This window comes from Palaemon carinicauda, chromosome 39, assembly GCF_036898095.1.
Source record: "Palaemon carinicauda isolate YSFRI2023 chromosome 39, ASM3689809v2, whole genome shotgun sequence".
Taxonomy (NCBI): Eukaryota; Metazoa; Arthropoda; class Malacostraca; order Decapoda; family Palaemonidae; genus Palaemon; species Palaemon carinicauda.
The window spans coordinates 57,295,973-57,309,116 of NC_090763.1; positions in this window are offsets into that span (position 1 = coordinate 57,295,973).

The window sequence follows — 13,144 nt, forward strand, 5'->3', positions numbered from 1 at the left end:
AAAGGGGTCGGTTGCCTGATGCGTCCTCTCCAATGCCTTCTATCAAAGGCATCCTCTTCCATCAAATTTATTTTTTCCATATCATCCTTCACTTTATCTCGCCATCTAATTCACTGCCTCCCTCTAGATCTTCTCCCCCTAATAGGTCCCTCCCAAGCCCTCCTCATTCCATCCCCACCATTCATCCTCAATACTTCCCCACCATCCATTCTCAACACGTGACCACACCATCTCAGTCGTGACACTCTTATCACCTCTGTAATCTTTACTACGCCTGCCATTCTTCTTATATTATAAATATCCAATCTTTCAAGCAGTGATATTCCCAACAACCCCCTCAGCATTATCATTTCTGTATTTTCATCACGGGATTTCTACCATCATCTGCGTGATACTTATCATCTCTGTAATTCTAACTACACCTGCCATTCCTATTTCATTTTCCAATCTTTCAAGCAGCGACATTCTTGTGACGGCGCCGAGTAAGGTTGTGAACTCAAAGGCAGGTTGGAAACGACTGAGTTCACAACCTTACTCGGCGCCGTCACATTGGTGACCCTTTGAGTTCACAACCTTACTCGGAGTCGTCACATTGGTCACACCGGGGTCACTGTGACGGTGCCGAGAGAGAGTTGTGAACTCAGTCGATTGCATCCTGCCTTTGAGTTCACAACTCTCTCTCGGCACCGTCACATTCTCATAATCAACCTTAGCATTCCCATGTTTGCTCTCTCAAGCTTTGCTTCCTCAACCTCGTCGGGTAATGAAGCGTAATTGTTTATCTCAGTGGAAAGCCTTTGCAAGGAGTCCTTTTCTGGTTTTAAAGATGTTTTACCATGATAGCATACAAGCTGACATAGTGACGTCATGCGCAGTGAGGTAGGAAGGTGTTATCTGGAAATCGAACATTCTCTTCTCCACTGATGAACGACTGGAGTATCCTGCAACAAGTTTCTTAAATTTAGAATCGTCAACAACCGAATTTGTTTCCAAATGTAAAGATCTTTCTATATTGATGGTCAAAAAATTACTTTTCCTCCTAATCGAGTTGAGAAAATTCTCTTGTGCTGCGTAATTAAAGATAAGAAACAAAGAAATCAGTATCTTTATTTCAAACGAAAAACAAGTAATAATGATTTAAATTAAATTGAAAGCATAAACCATAAGTTCGGGGTACACGTTTAATGAGGATATTTCACATTGAAGAAACATTCAATATATTCGAGAAAAAACTATAAAGGCTTTTAAGATTGAAATCTCTTCTAGATAAAACAGTGTATAAAAGTATATTTTTTCGCTGTGAAAGTCTTTGTGAAGTGAGATGAATATTCTATTATCTCCGTCATAAACAGCGAAGATATTTCTTCAGAATTAAACTTTTAGAGAAGTCTCAATATTTGAAATGACTTGGGGAAAAAATCATATTTTTGTTTATCGGGATTGAAATGGATTAAAATTTGCATTTGATGAAGCCATTTATTTTTTCATATCAATATTCTTAGAATTATATTTTCTTTCGAAATTCTGAAGAAATATTAAACTAAAATACTAAATAAATTTTCAACTATAGTCCATTTCTTTTAGCGATGCATATTTGCACCGACTCGCGGCGGTGCCGTTTTAGCTCGGAAAAGTTTCCTGATCGCTGATTGGTTAGAATTATCTTGTCCAACCAATCAGCGATCCGGAAACCTTTCCGAGCTAAAAGGGCACCGCCGCGAGTCGGTGCAAATATGCATCACTAAAAGAAATGGACTATAGATAAAGTTTGATAAAATATATCACTTCAGTATTTTACTTTAAGGTATCATGACTGGTGCTTTTACTTCAGCAGTATAAATATATTTTATTATATCTTTATGATAAGAACCATGTTCAGATTAATCCCTCGACTAAAAATAGGGGCGATTCTCTTATGAAAAATGTCTAACAGCGAATAAAAAAAATATGTGAATATTGGAAAGAAGGAAACATTATAATTGTTTGATTGAGAATTTGTATGCTTCGTCATTTAATTCTATTCATTGTTTTTATCTCTATTGTAATGCTAAATGTCTGCATTTTACACTATATATATATATATATATATATATATATATATATATATATATTATATATGTATATATATATTATATATGTATATATATTATGTATATATATACATATATATATGTATATATATATATGTATATATATATGTATATATGTATATATATATATATATATATATATATATGTATATATATACACATATATATGTATATATATATACACACACATATATATATATATATATATATATATATGTATATATATATATATATATATATATATATATATATATATATATGTGTATATATATATATATGTATATATATATACACATATATATGTATATATATACACACACACACACATATATATATATATATATATATATATATATATATATATATATATAATCATAAACCGTTACTAGTCCACTGCATAACAAAGGCCTCAGACATGTCCTTCCACTCCTGTCTGTTAATGGTCGTCCTATGCCATTCCCTGGATATTACCACAAATTTCCTTAGCTCGTCGATCCATTGTCTTCTCATCCTTCCCCTGAATCATGTCAACCATAACACATGAACATACACTGGATGTAAATGCTTAGAATTGATCATGTAAAAGATATCCAATCAGGAAAATCTTTGACATTTCTCAGGTAGTTTATAAAAATATTGTTTAAAAACGGAAACTTTTTTTTTATTTAAAAAAAATTCAACTCTCATATCATGATCTCTGCATGAAACTCAAAAGACATAGGTTCGAATCCTTACCAGGGTAGATAACCAAACAGCTGTATGAGGTGATTTCGATTCTAGTGTTCTTTTGCTGGCCGGATTGAGTTTTAATGAATAGAATATTAAGCAGGCAATATTCACCAGGATACCAGATGGCTTAAATTGTCACATTTTTTTATTATATCCAAAATGCTCATATCTAATTATACACAGACACACTTGTATATATAATATTCTTGTATATATACAACATTAAATGCAACTGTATCTAGTCCACTGCAGGACAAAGGCCTCAGACATATCATGTCATGCCTGGAGTTTGGCCAGTTTTCATCACGACGCTGGCCAGTCCAGATTAGAGATGGTGGGAGATTTTCGTCTGATCGATTACAGGAAACAAGTATATTATGGTTGTCCCTGACTAGTACAGCTTTGCTTATTAAGGCGATATACAAACCCTGTCACCATGTTAAGGATATATATATATATATATATATATATATATATATATATATATATATATATATATCTTCCCCACCGTGATTATCTTGATCTTCTCCTCCTGACAGGTATTATATATATATATATATATATATATATATATATATATATATATACATATATATATATGTATATGTGTATATGATATATATATACACACACACATATATATATATATACATATATATATATATATATATATATGTGTGTGTGTGTGTGTGTATATATATATATATAATGTGTGTGTGCATGATTTTATGTAATTTTTTTTTCAGTATTGCTCAACTCCTAAGATGAAATATATATGGAAAATAAATTCTCTAGCGCATTAAAATACCACAAGAATAACAGGGACACCAGTCTCGGTCTAAACACTTTTATAAGCAGCCTTCTCTCTTGCTATTTTACACAACTGATCTAACATCACCCAATTAGCTGGGACGAAAGTTTGTCGTCAACTATCTCATTTTTTTCGTGTTATCTGTGTTAATGGGCTGTTGATATCTGAAGAATTTAAGCATTTTGCTCTTCCTATATTGGGTAATGAGATGAAAACCGGGGCAGATTCGAGATGAGTCAAGGATGAGTGATTTTCTCTTCTTTTTTTTTTCTTTGAATACATGAATGACATTTCATTCCCTTCTCCTCTTAAGTCACAAAAGACTCTGCCGGGGAGAGTTATTATGCTCTCCAGCGCATGCAATAGAGAGAGAGAGAGAGAGAGAGAGAGAGAGAGAGAGAGAGAGAGAGAGAGAGAGAGAGCAGCGGATGATTTCATTCCAGAAGTCTTATCACTGAAACTTTTAATCATGTAACTCTTATTTCCGTTGGAGTGCATATTTTTTAAATGGACCTTTTAGAGAACTTTATCAGTAATGAATTATTATTATTACTAATATTATTATTATTATTATTATTGTTATTATTATTGTTATTATTATTATTACTATTATTATTCTTAGTCTTCTAAATAACAATCATCTCTCCATATCTGTTAGGCTTATTTAAATGATAGTAACTATGAATAAATAAAACTGTCTCTTCCGCCACCAGCATTATTGTCTCATGACTTTAATTCCTGGAAAATTAGTCTGGGACTTGGGGCCCAATGGCTGTTGCTTCCTCAAAGCAACGTAATTGGATCTTTTATTATGCGAGAGTTTTTGACCTCGGCTCTAAGAGGCTTCATTATTCAGACGAAACTGGAAGATTCCCCTAAAATGCCTAAATGAACACTTTGAGAAGAGGCTTCTTCCCGTTGATCCAGGCTTCTGATCTCGTGAGGTCTCTTATTTTTTTTATTTATTTATTTATTTTATTATTTTTTTTTTTATTCAGGGCGTCCGTCCTTCCTTCTCTTTCTCTCTTCTCCTATTACTTCTTCTGACCCCTGTTTTAACGCTTCTTTTATTAATTCCTTCTACCCTTCATTCCCTATTCCATTTCTGCCTTCGAACCGTTTTTCTCTCCTCTTATTACTTCTTCTGACCTCTCTTTCATTCTTCTCCTATTACTTCTCTTCTCTTCTCATTTTCAATCTTCCCTTATGACTGTCTTTGACCCCTCATTCTCTTCTCTTCTCATTTTTACTCTTCCCGTATTACTGCCTTCGACCCCTTTTCCTTATTCCTTTAAGTACCTCCTCCGACCCCTCATTCCCTCTATCTTTATTGCTTCCTTCGACCCCTCTTTCCTTCTACGACCCCTTACTCTCTCTCTCTCTCTCTCTCTCTCTCTCTCTCTCTCTCTCTCTCTCTCTCTCTCTCTCTCTCTCTCTCTCATTATCCCCGTCGACTGCTTTCTCACTCTTCCCTTACATATTCCTCCGACCCTTCCTTGACTCTTCCCTTATTACTCCTTTTGATCCCCTTTCACTTTTTTATTAATTCCTCCGATTCCTGTTTCACTCTTCTCTTATTAGTACATCCTTCGACCTCTTTTGCACTCTTTGCTTATTGTTTACTTCACACCTCTTTTACTCTTGCCTTATTACTTCATTCTACCTTTCTTTCACTTATCCCTCATCATATGTTTAATGAATTTGATAAGTTCCAAAATCTTTGACAATTTACACCCTTTAAATTATCGAGATTCTCTCTCATAATTCCATATATTTAACTGAAAGTCAAGTATAAATCTATTCAATCTTCCTATATAGTTATTTTTATACTTTCAAATTCACCGAGAGTTTAACAACACACAATAGTGAATTATTATTATTAGCTTCTTTCCCTTTATGGGTGATGGTGGCCGGGTGGTAGCGTCCCTGACTGGTGAACGCCAGACTGGGGTTCGAGTCCCACTCAAACTCGTTAGTTCCTTTGGTCGCTGTAACCTCACCAACCTTGTGAGCTAAAGATGGGGTGTTTGGGGAAGCCTATAGGTCTATCTGCTGAGGCTTCAGCAGCCACTGCTTGGCCCTCCTTGGTCTTTGCTTGGGCGCTGATCCCTTGCCTCTGCCATTCATAAGTGGCCATTAAACTTTTAAACCTTTGATTCAGGTCTTGATTAATATATTTTTTCATCGTAAACATTTTCAAATAATTTATCTAGACAAATATACAGGAACATCTCCCTTCCCGGAGTGATTTTACAATATTCCTCAACGTTTTATTTTTCGATTAATTAATTATCTCGTCTTTAAATCTATATATCATATCATTTTAACTCTTCATTAATTTCAATCCTTCGTTTTGATGGCCCTTTTGTGCCATTTTTTCCCATAACCCAGAATTCTGCAATTTATTCATATTTCACCCCTTTGGATTTTAAGAAGTTACTGTATATTGAAGGGGAAGGTCCTTCTTTAGACTGTGTCACTTTTATTATATTGTTTCGAAAGGGAGAGATTTCTCTTCTTGTGAATCCCTTTGCTTGATTTTGGTTATGCTTTCCTTTATTTCAAGTAGTTGATTTTTTTTTAAAATTTATATTCAATTGTTATTATTTTTATAATTATTATTATTATTTTGATTTTTATTACTTTTATGCAAATGTTTATACTATTATTATTATTATTATTATTATTATTATTATTATTATTAATTTTATTATTATTATTATTATTATTATTATTATTATTATTATTATTATCCTAAGCTACAACCCTAGTTTGAAAAGCAGGATGCTATAAGCCCAAGGGCTCCAACAAGGAAAATAGCTCAGCGAGGAAAGGAAATAAGGACATATACTACAAGAGAAGTTTAAGAATAGTAACAACATTAAAATAAATCTATCATATATAAACTATAAAAGCTTCAAAATAATAAGAGGAAGAAAAATCTTATTGCATCTAAATCTCACACCCAACTCGCAATATCTTCATGAAGACTCTCTTACCAAATATCTGTGCATTGTAGACTTATGTAAACACGTAATCAAGAAAATATATGAATGTTTTCACAATGGTTCTGTAATCTTAGATTTTAAAAATACCCCCGTTTGATTAATTTTCATCTGATAATAACCCACCCCCCCCAAAAAAAAAAAATCACAAGTAATAATTAATATCTTGTTTAGATTAATTTCCGAATTCTGTTCTGAGGATTTTTATTTCAGTTCATCAATATAAGATTAATTATTTTCTTCGAGAACAGTAACCGTGTAATTGGGTAGATTAAAGTTTTTAATAACACGGGATACACGTTTATGTTATTATTATTATTATTATTATTATTATTAATATTATTATTATTATTATTACTATTATTGTGGATAGCTAAGCTACAATACTAATTGGAAAAGCAGAATGTTAAAAGCCCAAGGGTTCCAACAGGGAGAATAGCCCAGTGAGGAGGGCATATAAGGAAATAATCAGACTATATATGAGAAATAATGAGTAAAAAAAGTATAAGATATTGTAAGATCAGTTCCTTAGAAGATGTTGCCGGAATTTTGAATTGTAAAAAACAGAATCTCTCTCTTTTGTATCTTTCCCATAAAAGTGTAAATCGTCATTATTTCTACATTTAGATTTGCAAATATTATAAGCACGACAATTTGATATGCAATCGAAGCCAGTACTCTTGTTCATATACCCACACTACCTAAATTAAGATAAAAAGGGATATCTTCTAGGAAAACAATATACAACCTTGCTGTTCCCGGGAACTATGGTCAATTTTTTTTAGTGAGGCAGATTTGCACCGACTCGCAAGGGTGCCCTTTTAGCTCGGAAAAGTTTCTTAATAGCTGATTGGTATGAAATATTTTTGTCCGAATACTTCAGACCAATCAGCTATCAAAAAACTTTTCCGATCTAAAAGGGCACCCCTGCGAGCCTGTGCAAATTTCCCTCACTAAAAAAATTGACTATAGGAAGAGTAGGTCCAGGAAGGCCTATAGGTTTACCTGCTGGAATAACAGCAGCCATTACCTGGTACATCCTTATCTAGATTGGGTTTAGGAGTTGGATCTGTTACTTGCCGCTGCCAATCACGAGTGACCTTTAAACCGTCAAGAATATTTGAACATGAATCTAAAAGAAGGAAATGTCTAAATCTCGATTACTGATGGAGTGGACATAAACAAAACATTTCTTAGATACTGCAAACGGTAACAGCCATTTATGGAACGGGTGCCTGCTTTGTGACGATAGGTAAACCAATGTAAAAATACTATATATATATATATATATATATATATATATATATATATATATATATATATATTTATGAATGTGTGTATGTATGTGTATGTATGTGTATATATATATATATATATATATATATATATATATATATATTTATGAATGTGTGTATGTATGTGTATATATATATATATATATATATATATATATATATATATATATATATATTTATGAATGTGTGTATGTATGTATGTGTATGTATGTGTATATATATATATATATATATATATATATTTATGAATGTGTGTATGTATGTGTATGTATGTATGTATATATATATGTATATTTATATATATATATATATATATATATATATATATATACATATATTCATATATATACATATATATATATGTATCTGTGTGTGTATTTATTTCTATATATATACATATGTATATGTATATATTTCGATATATATATATATATATATATATATATATATATATATTAACAGATGATAAACTTAAAAGAACGCAGAATCAGATTCCAGAGACATGGATCAAGGCATCAAATTAAAGAATTTATGTATGTTTGAAGGAAGCAGAAAAATACGTATGGGAAGCTAAGAAAGACGAAGCACTGAAAAAATAATATACTGTAGTTTCATTGCAGCCTTGATAAGGAAGTTACAGGAGCTACAGTAAAAAGAAAATGAAAAAAAATACAAAAACAATGATATTGCTTTGTAGGCATAAGAATTGAACATTTCATACAATTTTACGTTTTTGAGAAAACTAAATTAAGAAAATTAACATTCCCTTTTCTTGGCACTGAGGAGAACGTTCGAAAGTCCTCCCAATGTTGAAATAAGAAGAAAATAACTTCATGTACTATAGGTGTTGGTCGAGAAGAGATGTGGCTTATAAAGGTTTCTAAAGGTTTCATCAGAATAGATGCTCACCAGAACGTCAGCCGGGCAGCCGCCTGCCACCCACTGTGGTGCCCAGCCACAGCAGTGACCTTCCCACTAAACAGATTAAACACACAGCCCCGGGCTGGAATCGAATTGCCGCCATGCGAATGCTAGGGGAATACGTTAACATTGCACTTGCTACTGGATAGTGGAGAGGACATTATGTTGTACCAACCGTGTGTCACACGATCGTAAATAGTTCATTTTGTGCTTTATCTTGGCTCTCCCCTCGCACTAAAAAGAACCTGAAAAAACATGTCTGTTTTTCTCATCGGTAACGGTGTCAATTTTAAACATGAAATTTCTTGTCTCTTTGAGCTTTTGTATATAAAGGAGAGCGTTCAATAATAAACTCACTTAGTTACTTTCATACTGTCTTCGAGTCACAACCTTCTCTCGGCCCGTCACAATGTCAATATATATTGTCTCAAAATTCATGTGGACTTACAAGTGGCTGTAACTATTTTTTCCCAGTACATTTTCTGTATGTTTTACGCTTTATTTTTCGAAAGTAACGGATCCTCGTTGCCAGGTCCCAGTTACATTACTTTTGAATTATTCAGTGAAGCAAATATTGAGAGACTTGGCATACACGTTGCAGTAAGGTTCTAAAGAAACCAGTGTTTATAGAATTTGATTCAATCTGTATATTTTGTTTCCACGTTTAAGGCTAAACAAATATATAATCTCAGTCTACTTTATAAGACTTCAATGACACATCGTCATTATGGACGATTTTCCATCTTATCATTCATCAATAATTCTAACATTCTTATTTTGATGACCGTAAAGTAAAACGTCTTGATAGAATTTTATTTAAATTGTTAATTTTGCTCCCATTTTTAATGTTTAACAAATTAATAATCTCAGTCCACTTCGGAAGACTTCAATGACATCAGAATTATGAACGATTTTCTATCTTACATCATTTATCAATATTTCCAACAATTTTTTTAACCTCATTTCATCTTCGTAATGCGAATCCGTCCCTCAAGACAGGGAGACAACGATAAACGCAATAATGAAAATGCAGAGAAATGGAAGGAAATAAAATATGCACACATTAATTAGCGAGAGTTTTAAATTACCTGTTGTCGCACAAAGGTGAAGGTTTTCCATTCGGGGAATGAGAATGAAATATGAAGGATTAGAAAATGTGTTGCGCAAGGAAGAGCAAATAACTTTTTCCTGGTCGACCGGAAGGAATGTTGCTGGATGAAAGGTGCTGGAGGAAGAAGTGGGGGTTTTTCCCATGGGAAGTTTTTATAGTTTTCAATGGTAGATAATGCTTTCATGAGCGTATATTGGAGGGTGTATACTGTATGTTTATATATATATATATATATATATATATATATATATATATACACACCTACTTATATATTCATATATATACGTATTTATGCACACATATATATGCATATATATATTTATACACATATGCACATATATACTTATGTACATATATTTATTTATATATATATATATATATATATATATATATATTATATATATATATAATTAGAATTATTATTATTACTTGCTAAGCTACAACCCTTGTTGGAAAAGCAAGATGTTATAAGCCCAGGGGCCCCAGCAAGGAAAACAGCCCAGTGAGGAAAGGAAATAAGGAAAAATAATATATTTTTCGATCAATGATATTTAAATAAATATTTCCTATATAAACTATGAAAACTTTAACAAAACAAAAGGAAGAGAAACAAGATAGAATAGTGTGCCCGAGTGTACCCTCAAGCAAAAGAACTCTAACCCAAGACAGTGGAAGACCATGGTACAGAGGCTATGACACTACCCAAGGCTAGAGGACAATGGTTTGACTTTGGAGTGTCCTCCTAGAAGAGCTATTTACCATAGCTAAAGAGTCTCTTCTACCCTTACCAAGAGGAAAGTAGCCACTGGACAATTACAGTGCAGTAGTTAACCCCTTGGGTGAAGAAGAATTGTTTGTTAATCTCATTGTTGTCAGGTGTATGAGGACAGAGGAGAATCTGTAAAAAATAGGCCAGACTATTCGGTTTATGTGTAGGCAAAGGGAAAGTGAACCGTAACTAGAGAGAAGGATCCAATGCAGTACTGTCTGGCCAGTCAAAGGACCACATAACTCTCTAGCGGTAGTATCTCAACGGGTGGCAGGTGCCCTGGCCAACCTACTACCTATAAATATTTATATATATATATATATTTATATATATATGTATATATATATATATATATATATTTATATATATATATATATATATATATATATATATATATATATATATATTTATATATATATATATATATATATATATATATATATATATAAATATATATATATATATATATATATATATATATATATATATATATATATACATACACATATCAACTACATTGGCATTTAATACCGAATTCTACCTTTGGGAATATGACTGGAAATTCATTTATGAAATATGCCTCTGGCTGGGAAAGGACTCGAACCTATGCCCTGAGCTAAAACAATGCCTGCAGGGATGACTTTACCAATCGAGCTATCAAGAGAGATAGGAGTTCATTTCAAGTCCACTGTTCATATACCTGTCGAATTCAGGAATCTGTTCTTAGACTTGAAATCAACCCATCTCCACCATGATAGCTGATTAGTGAGTTTGAAACACGTGTATATTCATGATGAATATGTATAACTAACACTCAGGATTTTAATCAATGTAAATATCAACCACAATGGCATTTAATACCGAATTCTTCCTTTGGAATTGTATATCCACTGGAAATTCATTTATGATGAATGATTCTGGCTGGGCAAGGATTCGAACCTATGCCCTCAGCCGAAACAATACCAGCAGGAACGACTTTACCAAAAATCACGAGTGTTAGTGATACATATTCATCATAAATAACCACGCGTTGCGAACTCATTTATTAGCTATAATAGTGGAAATGGGTCGATTTCAAGTCTAAGAACAGATTCCTGAATTCGACAGGTATATGTACACTGGACTTGAAATAGATTTATATCTGTCTTGATAGCTCGATTGGTAAAGTCGTCCCTGCAGGTATGGTTTCGGCTCAGGGCATAGGTTCGAATCCTTGCCCAGCCAGAAGTATTTATCATAAATGAATTTCCAGTGAATTTACATCCCCAAAGATAGAATTCGGTATTAAATGCTATTGAGGTTGATATTTACAAGTAAAATCACAAGTGTTAGTGATACATATTCATATATATATATATATATATATATATATATATATATATATATATATATATAAATGTGTGTGTATATGTGTGTATGTATGTATGTATGTATATACTGTATATATGCTTTGGGACACAGCTTCTCTCCAAAGCAATTTTCATTGAAGGTGATTGCCTTAGTGGCATCTAACGTAGTCTGTAAATTTTCATGCCCGGAGGAGATGTGTAAATCTCTCTGAAAAGACTACATTGGACACACTACCACGACACTCTGAAGACGGATGCTGGCCCACAGAAATCAGGGGTCAATAAACCAACACTTTTGATTGCCACGACCGAAAACCCTCTTTTGAAGAATTAATTGATTGAACTCAGGCTTATGATATGCAAGCCCCCCTCTCAACCCAAGCTAGAGCCAGGGAGGGTCAGGCAATGGCTGCTAATGACTCCTCAGCATGTAGAAATATAGGCTCCATCAACCCCTCCATCGTTAGCTCACAAGGATGGTGAGGTTGGAGACACTACTATCTCTACTGTACAAGAAACTATTCAGCTTGAACGGGTCTTGAACCCGTGTCCAGCAGATTGCCAGCCAGGGACGTTTCCAATAGGACACTACATTGACAGACTACCGGCATTCATTGCAAAATGCAATTTCATCATAGCTCTCATGATCAAGTCTATGAGGGCAGAACCATTATAGAAACACTTATTGGAGCCACCCTTTCTATGCGAAATGAAGATGAGTTAAAAAGAATACTTTAAAAAGACTTAAAATTAATAAAAAGAATTCCATGATTGAAATTTGTTCCTATTTGCTGCCGAAAAAAAATGTGTAATTAAATGGCCGACATGCTTCCGGTGAAATTGGTTCCAAATAGTTTTAATAGTTATTGGATTCTGATTCTAATTTTATTCTTCGATTTTATAGTAATATCTTGAAAATGGATGAATAAATTAGCATCATCATTATCATATCGATTGTCGAATATTATGGTGATGATACACATTTTCATTTTACACAAAGAAATGAATTCACACGCACAAACACACACTTATCTAGCATATACAGTATATGTATACACGTAGTG